Source organism: Oryctolagus cuniculus, chromosome 5 (genome assembly GCF_964237555.1).
Source record: "Oryctolagus cuniculus chromosome 5, mOryCun1.1, whole genome shotgun sequence".
Classification (NCBI taxonomy): domain Eukaryota; kingdom Metazoa; phylum Chordata; class Mammalia; order Lagomorpha; family Leporidae; genus Oryctolagus; species Oryctolagus cuniculus.
Window position 1 is genome coordinate 125,004,339 of NC_091436.1, and position 13,692 is coordinate 125,018,030.

Genomic DNA, 13,692 nt, shown 5'->3' on the forward strand with positions numbered 1-13,692 from the left:
CTCTGCCTGTCAAAAAAAAAAAAAAAATCACAAGTTCTTAGGTAACATTTCCCCTTCCATAAACCAAATATCACTACTTATTTTTTTCTCTAATACTTTATACTTTCTGATATATATTGATTTATTTCTTTTTCTACCCCATGTTAAGCTTCACTACAAGACGGATTTTGTTTCGTTCTATGTATTGTTAGGGCCTCATATACAACTGTGCCTTCCAGAGAACAGGCAGTTATTAAATATTTCTTGAATTAATGGATGAACATGAGAAGCTTGTCATCCAGCTAGAAAGATAGTGAAAAGACACTGTGAAAGACATGGTCCTTTTATAATTTGCCTACAGACTTACAGACTTATAATGTAGTAAGTACAGTGTTTAGAAGTAAATGCATAATGTGTTTTCAATTAGGAATTTGGCTTTTGGTTAATTTTGCTTTTAGAAGTCTAGAAATGTTTCACTGAGGAAGAGACCTTGAGTTAGGCAAAGGTGAAATAGAAATCTTCTGAGAAAGGAGACAGGTACAGAATTCTGAAAATACCCTTGTTCAGGAAAAGCAGAGGAAAGAAAGACCCTTACAAGATAGTGTTTCTATCATGGTGGGATAATCTTTTCAGGAAAATTCTTCAACTCTTAGGGTAAGAGACATTTTCTACTTTCAACAGTCAAATGCTGACCCATTGGAAGAAAATAAGCTGGGAACACACTTTAGTATTCCAGGAAGTCTGACTTTGAAAATTTTATGAATCATAGTGTCATTAACTTTGACGGGCAATCCATAGGGAAGAGAAGTTACTCTTACTGTTTTTTTAATCTATATTTTCTTGACTTAAATGTTTAAGACTTTTGCTGCTATATGTAACACTTTCACTTTTTTCTGAGCTCAAATTTTTATAAAATAATTGTGATTTTATTTCTCTGAGGTGTTGAACATCCAGTGTGACTTATTGATCTAGCCCAGTTTCCAATGCAGTACTTGGTACATCAAAAGGAATACGTAAATGCTTTCTTCATTCAGGCTAAACAGAAATCTCTGATTTGGACCTTTTTTGTGAGATGAACATGTGTATCTTTAGACATCTGGAGACTTCCTTGATGTTGTAGAAAATGTTGAACCTTTGTGTACCCAGTAGAACAGAAGACTGTCACCTGCCTTCTTTCTTTATTTTTGTTTTGTTTTGTTTTTGACAGGCAGAGTTAGACAGTGAGAGAGAGAGACAGACAGACAGACAGAGAGAAAGGTCTTCCTTCCGTTGGTTCACCCCCTAAATGGCTGCCATTGCTGGTGCACTGCTCTGATCCGAAGCCAGGAGCCAGGTGCTTCCTCCTGGTCTCCCATGTGGTACAGGGGCCCAAGCACTTAGGCCACCCTCCACTGCCTTCCCGGGCCACAGCAGAGAGCTGGATTAGAAGAGGAGCAACTGGGACAGAATCCGGCGCCCCAGTCGGGACTAGAACCTGGGGTGCCGGCACCGCAGGTGGAGGATTAGCCTAGTGAGCTGCAGCACCAGCCAGCCTGCGTTCTCATGTTACCGTCTTTGTTTTACTAGGGAGAATGGTAATGACTGACACAGAGTAATAAGTTGCATATATTCTTTTATCTGTAGTGTCAAGCAGAAGGGATTTTAGGGGCTGAAGTTTTGGCTCAGTGGGTTAAGCCCACACTTCCCATAGTAATATATCAGTTTGAGTCCTAATTATTCTCTTCCAGTGCAACTTCCTACTAATGTGCCTATGAAGGTGGTGGAAGGTGACCCGTGTGCCTGGGTCCCTGCCGCTCATGTGGGAGATCAGGATGGAGTTCCAGGCTCCTGACTTCAGCCTGGACCAACCATTTGGGCCATTTTGGGAGTGATTCCCCCCCCCCCCCTATTTTTTTTAAGAAATTGTTTATTTATTTATAAAGCAGTGTTAAAGAGTTTTTTTTTTTTTTTAAGCTTTATTTTATTTATTTGAAAAAGTTAGAGTGATGTAGGGCCAGAGAGAGAGTGAGAGTGAGAGAGAGAGAGAGAGAGAGAGGAGCAGTTAGAACTCGAACCAGTGCCCATATGGGATGTTGGTGCTGCAGGCTGGTGCTTTAACCTGCTGCGCCACAGAGCTGGCTCCAAGAGAGATATCTTCCATCTACTGGTTCACTGCTCCAAGCTGAGCTAGGCAGAAGGCAGGAGCCAGGAACTTCTTCTGAGTCTTCCACTTGGGTACAGGTATTTGGGCCATCTTCTGCTGCTTTCTCAGACACCTTAGCAGGGAGCTGGATCGGAAGTGGAGCAGCCCAACTTGAACCTGCTTAGCTCTTTAAAATGCATATAGGATGCGGGTGTCTCTGGTGGGGGGCTTTACCCACTAGGCCACAGCACTAGTCTGATTCTTTTGAGTTGTATTGTCAGTTAGAAACATCAGCTGTCTCATTTCATGGTGCAGGTAGTATACTGTGGATAATTTCATCTGTTTGAATGAGGAATTTGTTGCAAAGAATTGTACTGGTACTGTGGCACAGCTGAGTCAAAAATCTTGGTCACTAATTTTAGTCTTGGTGATTTCTATTGAAGCTCAGTGAGGCTTTCATATATTTCTTTACCTTGAGAATACATATCTAATTGTGATATTTTATTTGACTATTGAGTCAGCTTGGGAAATAATTGTTCCATTATTCAGAAATGATTTTCTGTAACCCCATAAAAGAATTTTCAGGCGTTTTTCATAGATTAGTGATGACCCTTTGGACATCTTTGTGCACTAGTATCCAAAAGGTTTGTGTAAGGTGTTAAATATTCTCAGGTAGTTAATGTTAATACATTGTTTTATTTGTTGAATTAAAATATAGGGATATAAGAATGATTTGCATTATGAAAGATCTGAATTTTAATAAAAATTTACTTATCATTACTTTCAATATGCTTTGAGCTTTAAAAGTTAGACTTGCCTTTAATGAACAATGCTCCTAAAAAGCTGTTACTTAGAATTTTTCCAAATGTGTTACTTTTTTGAAGGTACATTGATTTTTGATAGTAATAAATTGAATGTGCAGTGACCCTGGAAGATTTGGCCATGATTATTTAGGTAAACCACAGCTAATTCATAAAGTGCTGTGGACCCTTTAATACCTACCAAAAGTGGGCATGTTGTCAATTTGGAAGTTTCCATCTGAAACATATTCTTTCACTTGGCCCCTGAAAAACTTTCCTGCAGTGCCCTGCATAGAAGTTGGTTTATTTACTGAGAAGAAGGAATGGTTGAGTCAACTCACAGGAGATAAATCTGTGGTAGGTGTTACAAGGCTGATTTTGAAACCACACAACATCTCTCTCTTTCAGTTTATTTTACTTGCTAATATGTAAATTTTATGATGAAGCCAGGAGTGCTCATTCAGAGGTATTTTAGACTTCTTTTCAATGAAGAAAAACAGTGCTTTTGTTAGGTATAACAAATTAATTTTGTCTCTGAGTAACTGAGTTCAAAGCTTTTAGAAAAAGATTAAATTCTTGATTTAATCTGTGTGAAGGCATGAGAAAATAACCATCCAATGTTAATTTATATGTTTAAAGATTAATTTACAGTGTTAAATTGTAACATCCAAAGTTACCTTCTATGAGATTAACTGAAATGAACCTGTCATTTCCAGCATGAGTTTTGGATGTCAGCATTGGGCTGCCTGTGGTGGAGGAGATTCGCAACAGTACCCAGATTCCAGCCAAGGCCCAGGCTGGGCAGCAGAGGTCCTAACTTTATATGGCTTGATTTCAAAAAGAGGAGGTTCTTAGAAACTGAAATTTTCTCTTTTAAAGTGGGCACATTTCCCAGTGCAAATATGATACTTCTATACTAATCAGAACGCAGTTTTATCCTGCCTGGGACTTAACATTTTGGGCTTTTCACCACATCATTGCTGTTTTCTATGTGGTCAAAAATAGATATGGAGTAAACCAACCCCAAAAGTCAATTACAGGGTTTTATAGTGATGTACTGTGAAAAATTTGGTCGTGTTTTTCATTATACAGAATGTTCTTTCCAGAGACATAAACAGAAAAAGCACATATGTTTGATTTTAAAAATAACTCTGCTTAGCTCTTTAAAATGCTGCAGACATTTTAAATGATCATCATCATTGTATGATAAATCCTTTATCTAAAGGCAGGCCTGATTTGTAATTATTTATTCAATTGCTTCCTCCACCTTTAAAACAACCTTTTTTTTTTTTTTTAAGAGGGAATAACATACATACTTTGAAAATATTTCTGGTGATCTGATAAACTCAGTCTTTTCTCATCTCTTCCCAAGATATGAATGCTAAAATGTATTATGTCACTTTTGGAGAATACATGCCAGTTTATAAGTATTAAAATATAAAAAGTCTGGATCGGCGCCATGGCTCACTAGGCTAATCCTCCGCCTGCTGTGCCGGCACCTTGGGTTCTAGTCCCGGTTGGGGCGCCGGATTCTGTCCCGGTAGCTCCTCTTCCAGTCCAGCTCTCTGCTGTGGCCCAGGCCCTTGGGCCCTGCACCCACATGGGAGACCAGGAAAAGCACCTGGCTCCTGGCTTCGGATCGGCGCGGTGCGCCAGCCGCAGCACACCAGCCGCAGTGGCCATTGGAGAGTGAACCAAAGGTAAAGGAAGACCTCTCTCTCTGTCTTTCTTTCTCACTGTCCACTCTGCCTGTCAAATAAATAAATAAATAAATAAAAAAGTCTAGAAAATTAAAATCATTTGTCTGAGTTACTACTATGCTTAAAATATGATTTATGAAATTAATTGCTAGTACAATTATTACAATAACAAAATAGTACTTAAAATTATTTTAAATTAAGCTGTACTTTTTAAAAATTCTTTTTCAAAATTAAATTAAGCTTTACTTTATTTATTTATTTGAAAGGTAAACAGAAATATATTACATCTGTCAGTTCACTGTCCAAATGACAACAGCCAGGTCTGGGCGAAGGTATAGCCAGGACCTGCATCCTGGTCTCCCATGTGGATGGCAGAGGCCCAGGCACTTCGTCTATCCTTTGCTGCCTTCCTAGGTGCATTAACGAATTTGGATCAGAAGTGGAGAAGCTGGCAATTGAACTTGCATGCTGATATGGGATTCCAGTGTTACAAGCTGTGACTTAACCTGCTGCACCACATCCCAGGCCCCAGGCTTTACATTTTTAAGGAAAGCTTCTCTCTGCTACACAAACTCTAAATATAGGATGTGTGTGTGTGTCCTAGTACTTAAACCTCTGGTAGAATGCCTGTGTCTCATACCAGTGCACCTAGGTTCAGTGCCAAACTCTTGCTACTGAATCTTGCTTCCTGCTAATGGGCACCTTGAGAGGCAGTGGTGAAGGCTCAAATAATTGGGTTTGTGTCACCCATGTAGGAATCCTGGATTGAGTTTCCCATCCTGGCTTGGCCCTGGCTCAGCTCTGGCTGTTGTGGGCATTTACGTAGTGAAATAGTAGATGGGAGCTCATTCGCTCTCACTGACTTTCTCATTCTTTCTGTCTCTCAAAAAAAAGAAAAGAAAGGAAAAAATAGTTTCAGTGGTATTTTATTGGAAGGAAATACTATGTAGACTTGTAATTTAAGTCTTGCCTTTTATTAATGATTATTTGCCACGTTCAGCTTTAAACTCTAGTCAGTTTGTGTTTTGGAGGATCGGAGAGTTTGCAATAAATGTTTCTTATTTAATACTTCCCCTCATCAAAGCTAATTTTTCCTAGACATATTTCAACCTATTGCAAGTTTTGGTTTCTTTGCTTTTTTGAAATTGTTGCTTCCTTTGTTGTAAAGTCTTTTTCTGACTGATATTATAATTACCTACTTACTGATAGTTATACAAATACCACCAGCAGAAGTTGAATAATGACTCTTAAAATTTGGTATATTTTCTCATTTCTACGATGGACTGAACAGGAAAAACAAATGTTTTGTTTCCATATACATCTGGAGATGACTGATCAAGAGCCATTCTTAGTCTTTCTGAAAGAGCCCTCTTTTTGCTTAGAAACCCTAAGTAATCGTCCCCTCCAAACCTTAAGTAGAAATTTAATTGTCACTGTAACAGTATGGGAAGTAGGACCCTTAAGAAGTTTGAGGCCATGCGGGCTCCACCCTGATGAGTGGGATTGGTGACATTTTCAAAGGGTGAATTCAGCCTCCTCTTGCTCCCTCTTGACCTCCTGTCTTCAGTCACAGGGTGATGATGCAGCAAGAAGGCCCTTGTCAGATTCCAGGCCTCCAGCCTTGGACTTCCCAGCCTCTAGAACTGTGAGCCACTGAATTTTGGTTTAACCCAGTATGTGGTATTGTGTTACAGTGGTACAGAGCAGACTAGAAGAATGTTGTTCCTATTCTTATCAGTAATGGATTTAGGGAAGAGCATGTGCCCTAGTCTATGAAACAGGAGAAGTCTGAATGGTTTCTGGGAATATCTGACCGATAAAGTATACTACTGGAAAAGGCGGTTGCTGTGATGCCTAGAACTGCTGTAGGAGAATAATAGAAGATTCTGGGTCCAAGATTCAGCTTGCTTTGCTCAAAATTCCTACTTTTCCTTACCAAGTTTGTGACCTTGGGCAATTTATTTATTCTCTCTGTACTTCAGTTTTTCTTTTTGTAAAAATGGGGCAGATTCTCACATGGAAGGTTGATCATTAGGCAGAACATATTATTATCTTTAGAGAAATGCAAAGGAAAACCTTGATGAGATACTATTTGACACTTTCTAGGATGGCTACAATCTTGCTAAGTCAGATAACAACAGTTGGTGAGGGTGTTTACAGGTGAGAACCCTCCTACCCTGCTGGTGGGAATGTAAAATGGCCCATCCACCTTGGGGAAACTTCAAATGATTTAACAGAGTTACTATTTGATCTAGCACTCCTAGGTGTATACCCCAGAGAACTAACAACATAGATCAACACAGGAACTTGCACTTGAATGTTTATAGCAGCATTATTGGTAATGCCAAAGACAGAAGAAACTACCCAAATGTCCAACAATGGATGAATAAATAAACAGAATGTATCTATACAACAGGCTTTGTGTGGCTACAGAAGGAAATGAAGTACTGGTACATGCCACAGTGTGCATGAACTTTGAAAGCATTATGGTAAGAAGCCCATGCCAAAAACCCACATGCTGTGTCATTCTACAACTATGAAAGTGTAGAAGGGACATTTATAGAGACAGTGTGTGGATCAGTTGCTTAGGGTGTGGTTCAGGAAGACTAGCTGTTGAGTGGTTCAGGACAGAGAATGCTGTGGTCTGAATAAGTTGTGTCCCTCCAGAGTTCATATTGAAGCCTAATCCCCTGTTGTGGTATGAAGAGGTGAGGCCTTCAAGAGGTGATTGGGTCCCCAGGGCTGCAGCCTCAGCAATGGGATAATGTCCTTATAAATAGATTGGACGGGCACTAGTCCTTCTTTTAAGTGAGCACCTTCAGGAGCTTTTCCTTAAGCCGCACCAAATATGCTGATATCTTTATCTTGGACTTTGCAGCCTCTGGAACAGCGAGAAGTAAATTTCTGTTTAGAATTTATTCTATACTTTGTTGTAGCAGCTAGAATAGGCTAAGACAGAGTGATAGGTAAAAGACACCAGGTTTTTTTTTTTTTTAACTAATTATTTTGTTTATTTGAGAAAAAGAGAGAGATGGAAATGGGGATGGAGAGAGAGAGAGAGAGAGAGAGAGAGAGAGAATGTGCAAGCTACCTCTCCCATCTGCTGGTTGACTCCCCAGACGCTCACAGCAGCTGGAGTTGGGACAGGCCACAGCTGGAAGCTAAGAACTTGACCCAGGTCTCCCACGTAGGTGGGAGCTATCACTGGTACCTCTCAGGGTGTGCATTAGCAGGAGACTAGAAATAGGAGGCAAACCTGGACTCGAACTGAGACACTCTGCTGTGGGATGCTAGTGTCCCAAATAATGGCTTATCTACTGTGCCAAAATCCTGCCTCCAGGTTTTTTTTTTTTTAATAATGAAATATGCTAAAATTGATATTGATGGTAGTTGTACAATATGTGATTGTACTAAAAGTTATTATATATTTTTATTTTACATTTTAATTTATTTTCATTTTATTTGAAAGGCAGAGAGACAGAGTTATTCCATCCACTGGGTCACTCCCCAAATACCTATGACAGCTAGGTCTGGAGCAGGCTGAAGCTAGGATCTTGTAGCTCAGTCTGGGTCTCCCACATGAGTGGCAGGAACCCAAGTACTTGGTCCTTTATCTACTGACTCCAGAGTGTGTATTAGAAGGAAACTGGATTGGAAATGGAGTATCTGGGACTCAAACCAGGCATTCCCGTTTGGGATGCAGTTGCCTCAAGCTGCATCTTACCAAATGCCCACCCCTGAATTATATACTTTAAATGGGTGAATCTGGGGGCTGGTGCTGTGGTGTCATAAGTACCAGCATCCCATATGGGCACCAGTTCAAGTCCCTGCAGCTCCACTTCCTGGAAAGCAGTAGAAGATGGCTCAAGTGCTTGGGCCCTTGCACCCACATTAGAGACCTGGAAGAAGCTCCTGGCTCCTAGCTTTGGACCCACCCAGCTCTGGCTGTTGTGGCCATATGGGAAGTAAACCAGCAGATGGAAGATACATCTCTCTGCACCTCCTCTCCTCCCCTCCCCTCCCCTCTTCCCTCCCCTCCTCTTCCCTCTCCTCTCCTCTCCTCTCTCTGTAACTCTGCCTTTCAAATAAATATATCAATTTTAAAAAGGGGTAAATTATATATGGTATGTGCATGATATCTCAACAAAGCTGTTAAAAATGGGACTGACTGATCCTCATATCTACCTTATTGGCTGTTTTAAGAATTAAATATATTAATGAATATAAAGTTCTTTTAATAATGCTGGCTGCAGAGCAAGCACTCAAATAATGGTAAGTTTATAAAATTATGTTCCTGAGAGAATGATGATACTGTGCAGAAGGAGGAGGACTCTAGATCTGGAGAAAGCACACTCTTTGAGACTCCTTCTGTGAAAAAACAAGGGATGTGTTGAGGCCAGTGCTGTGGCGTAGTGGGTAAAGCCACCGTCTGCAGTGCTCTCATCCCATATGGGCAGTGGTTTGAGTCCTGGCTGCTCCACTTCTGATCCATCTCTCTGCTGTGGCCTGGGAAAGCAGTAGAAGATAGCCCAAGTCCTTGCTCTGCACCTGTGTGGGAGACCTGGAAGAAACTCCTGGCTCTTGGCTTCAGATCAGCACAGCTCTGGCTGTTGTGGCCATTTGGAGAGTGAACCAGTGGATGGAAGGCCTCTTTCTTTCTCTGCCTCTGTTCTCTGTAACTCTGCCTTTCAAATAAAATAAGTAAATCTTTAAAAAAAAAAAGGGGGGGTGTGATTTTAGGGTTTTCTATTTAAAGTTTTCTGCTTCTTGCAGCTGAAGGCCTTTTACCTGGTATAACACTTATCTTCTGTAAATTTATTTTTTCTTAATCAGGATATAAAGGTTGTTACCTTCTCTGGACTTCAAGACTTGCAGTGTTTGTCATCTTTGCCTTTACTATAAATACTAGTATCTGTGATTAATTCATTTTCTAAGAATTTTAATGTCCTTTATATTGCTGAGTCCAGGTCTTAGGTTACTAACTTGAAATGGTTAATCCTCTGTTAATGAGAGAGAGAACAAATGACTTATATTTTATAGCATTCACCTCAAATTTGCAAATTTCTGCTTCTGTCTTGAGCTTGCCAGTGTGTCATAGTTGAAGTTCTTCCTTTTCAAAACGTTTAATACTATATGCTATATGGCTTCCTGTTTCAGCTTTGATTGAGCAAGGATATTTATTGAATTTTTAATTTCTTTTCTTTCTTTCTTTCTTTTCTTTTTTTTTTTTCTTCTTCTTCTTTTTTTTTTTTTTTTTAGAAAGCGAGAACTATTCCATTAGTTTGCTTACCAAAAGCCCCTAGCCAGGGACTGGACCAAAATAAAGCCAGGAGCCCAGAATTTAATCCAGGAATCCCACATGGGTGGCCGGGATCTGTGTGAGCCTTCACCTGCTATCTCCCAAGATCCTCATTAGCAGGAAACTGGAATCAGGAAGGGAGCCATGACTCAGACCCATATACCCCGATATACAATGCCGGTGTCCTACTTGGTATCTTAACTAGTAGGCTAAATGACCACCCCTGAAGTTGATATTTGATAAAATGATTTGTTTATGTTCTTATACAGAACCTTTATTATTTTAGCACCTTTTCTTTTACAGTTACAAACAATATCTGAGTCTTTGAAGCTCTGAAACTTGTCATCAGGCAATGAATACTTCACTCAGTTCTCTAGCTTTTGTCAATACTACAATGGATCTAGAACTGGCTTTGTTTTACTAGGATGTGGGGTATGTGAAAATACTTTGAAGTATTGATATGGGAGGAATAGGCAGCTGCCAAATTTCTCTGACAATTTCTGTCTGTAGCCCTGCAGTGTAACTCCACCCCTTACATGTCAATCCAGTATGCCCACTTTCTCATGGTGCATCTGCTTCTCCTATACCAGGAGCTGATGACAGTACGGAAGTTAAACACCACACAGAGGTGCCAAGAAACTCCCTGAAAGCCTCACACACACTAAACTTCAGCCAAACTCCACCTCCTTAGTATATTCAATTAAGGGACCACACTCTACCCCATAAAGGAGACTGTTACACAAGGGAGCAGCCCCATTTTTGCCTTTTGGCTTCCTTCCCTGGTTGGTCCTACTTTGACCTCTTCCCACATTCTGTCTTCATAGGCAACTCTCTGGCCCACTTGTCACGGGGGTCTCTAGGTAGAGTTGCCTACAGTCATGCATGAATATATATTCACTCTCTTACTTTTAAATCTTGTTCTTATTTGTGCACTGTATTTATGCTTCTGCTCTGAATTCTTACCTCTGTGGTGGTAAGAAGTTGGAATAAAAATTGGGTTACATGTTCCCATAACTGTTTTATTGAGGCATATCTTTTTCTACTGGAAAAGTTGTCTTTCACATCTTTCTTCTCATTTTAATTTCCCAATTGTAGTTTACTCTTTATTAAAAGAGGATTATTGAATGCTTGAAAATTTTGCCAGTTGATTGTTGTTCAAATTGAAAATGACAGCCATGACTTTCTTTATAGTCAGCTGTGTTTGGAGATCCCCACTGCCAGTTTTTAACATTACTTTGACTTTGTGCTGGCAATGAGCACTTTTGTTGGCAGTTTCCCTTCATAGTCATTTAGAATGTGTTTAAAGAGACACTGATTGGTTTTAGGAAAATGTGATTTAGGTGTTAAATGTTGTTGATAGATTATAGACAATATAAATTTGAAGGTCAAGCTTAATGATTGCTAATATGTACTAGTATAGTACATTTCAGATAATTTGCCTATAAATCTCATATCATTTGAGAATAGACTTTTAGATTAAATCATTTTACCTTCATATTTTGAACCTTTGAACTACCTTTTTAAAAAAGGGTTTATTTATTTGAAAGGCAGAGAGAGAGAGAGAGAGAGACAGAGAATCTTCCTTCTGCTAGTCCACTCCGCAAATGGCCACAATGGCTGAGGCTGGGCCAGGAGCCTGGAACTCCATCTGAGTATCCCTTGTGGGTAACAGGGGTCCAAGTACTTGGCCATTTTACACTTACATCTTTCTCAAGCTCATTATCAGGGAGCTGGATTATAAGTCTAACAGGTGTAACTTGAATTAGCATTCATACAGGATGGCGGCATGCAGGTGACAGTGTAGTCCTCTGGCCCCTGATCCATGAGGAATTTTGTGTGACCTTCTCTCTCCTTTACTCTTGAAACTTTTATCTGTTATTTTCTGAAATTTTTATGATATTGTGCTAGATATGAGCCATTGTTCATCCACTTTGTTGGGTAAATTTTCATTTTAGTTCTTAGAAGATTTCTTTGATAATTTTTCTTTATTTTTCCTTTTTTTCTTTTAGCTTTCTGGAATTGCTACTTTTCAACTACTAGGTCTCTTAATCTGGCCTTTCAACTTTTTTTTTTCAAATGTTATTTGGACTATTTTTTTAAAAAACACATTTATTTATTTTTATTTATTTATTTTTTTGACGAGCAGAGTGGACAGTGAGAGAGAGAGAGACAGAGAGAAAGGTCTTCCTTTGCCGTTGGTTCACCCTCCAATGGCCGCCGCAGCAGGTGTGCTGTGGCTGGCGCACCGCACTGATCCGAAGGCAGGGGCCAGGTGCTTCTCCTGGTCTCTCATGGGGTGCAGGGCCCAAGGACTTGGGCCATCCTCCACTGCACTCCCTGGCCACAGCAGAGAGCTGGCCTGGAAGAGGGGCAACCAGGACAGAATCCGGCGCCCCGACCAGGACTAGAACCCGGTGTGCTGGCGCCACAAGGCAGAGGATTAGCCTATTGAGCCACAGCGCCGGCCTGGCCCTTCAACTTTAAAAAAAAAAATTTTCTATCTCATTTTTCATTTTCTTCTGTTTTCTAGGAGATTATTTTCTAGTTTATTCTTCAAGCTTGTCGTCAAGTTATTCTTCAAGTCATAATTTTAATTTCTGATTTTTTTATCAGAATTTTTATTTTACTGATGTTTTAAAAATTTACTGGATCTTTTCATGGGTGGAATATCATGTCTTACTAGAATATTTGTTATGATTGTATGAATTTTTTTTACTTCCTTTATTTATTCTGCTTCTGATTTCCTTTTCATCCTGTTTGTTTTGCCTCCCAGAGTGTGCAGTAGCAGGAAGCTGGAATTGAAAGTAGAGTCAGAACTTGAACCCATGTACTACAAAAAGGCATGTATTCATCCCTGGTGGTTTCTTAACTGGTGTGCCAAATCCCACTCCTCCCCAAACTTTTTGAAGTCTCCATTTGGAAAATTAGAAAAAATATTATGTGGTTTCTTTCTCCTTCTGTTCCTCCTCCTCTTCTTTTAAAGGATTATTTATTTATTTGAAAGGCAGAATAATGGGGATGGGGAGAAGGAGAGACAGAGACAGAGAGATAAAAATCTTTTCCATCTGATGCTCACTCCCAGGTGCCCACAACAGTCAGGGCTAGACTAAAGCAGGGAGCCAGCAACTCCATTTGGGTTTCCCATATGGGTGGGCCATTCTGTGCTGCCTGTGAGGCACATTAGCAGGAAGCTGGATCAGAAGTGCAGAGAGTAGTCTGTACTGAAACCAAGCACTCCAATATGGAATGCACTTGTACTGAATAAAGGTTTAACACATTTTGCCACAATACCTGTCCCTATTTGTGTGATTTCTAAGTGCTAAATATTCCGTGAATATAATTGCCAGATCATATGATAGGTTTATACTGAGTTTTACTAGAGACTGCCAAATGTTTTCAATAATGACTGTCATACTTTGCATTCATATCAGCATTACATGAGAGTTTTTGTAGTTTGGCATTGTCAGTGTTTTTGTTTTTTAAAAAAATTAATCTAACCATTCTAATAGGTGTGAAGGCATATCTTAATGTGATTTTATTGTGTATTTACCAGATGACAAATGCTGTTGAGAGTCTTTCTGTGTTCTTATTTACCATCTGTGAATCTACTTTGATAAAGTATATGTTCAAACTTTTTCTTGGTTGTTTACTAAATTATTTGCTTTCTTCTTATTTTTTTTTATTTTAAGAGCTTTTTTAAAAAATGTATTCAGGATACCAGTTTTGTAGAAGTCCTTTGTCTAGTAAATAATTTGAAAGTGCTTTCTCCCAATCTGTAGCTTTTCTTTTCAT

General features: G+C 39.6%; 1 protein-coding gene across 4 annotated transcripts in view; it reads left to right on the plus strand.

The window, feature by feature from the left end:
- Positions 1-13,692, plus strand: part of SUPT3H (SPT3 homolog, SAGA and STAGA complex component) — a 493,592-nt gene that overhangs the window by 120,104 nt on the left and 359,796 nt on the right. Inside the window, exon 1 of one of the 4 annotated variants that reach the window (XM_051855681.2) lies at positions 549-633. The exons of the other annotated variants lie outside the window; for them this stretch is intronic. The gene's annotated coding sequence lies outside the window, so the exon portion shown is untranslated. Of the gene's footprint in view, positions 1-548; positions 634-13,692 lie in introns of those variants that run through there. 4 annotated transcript variants of the gene reach the window in all.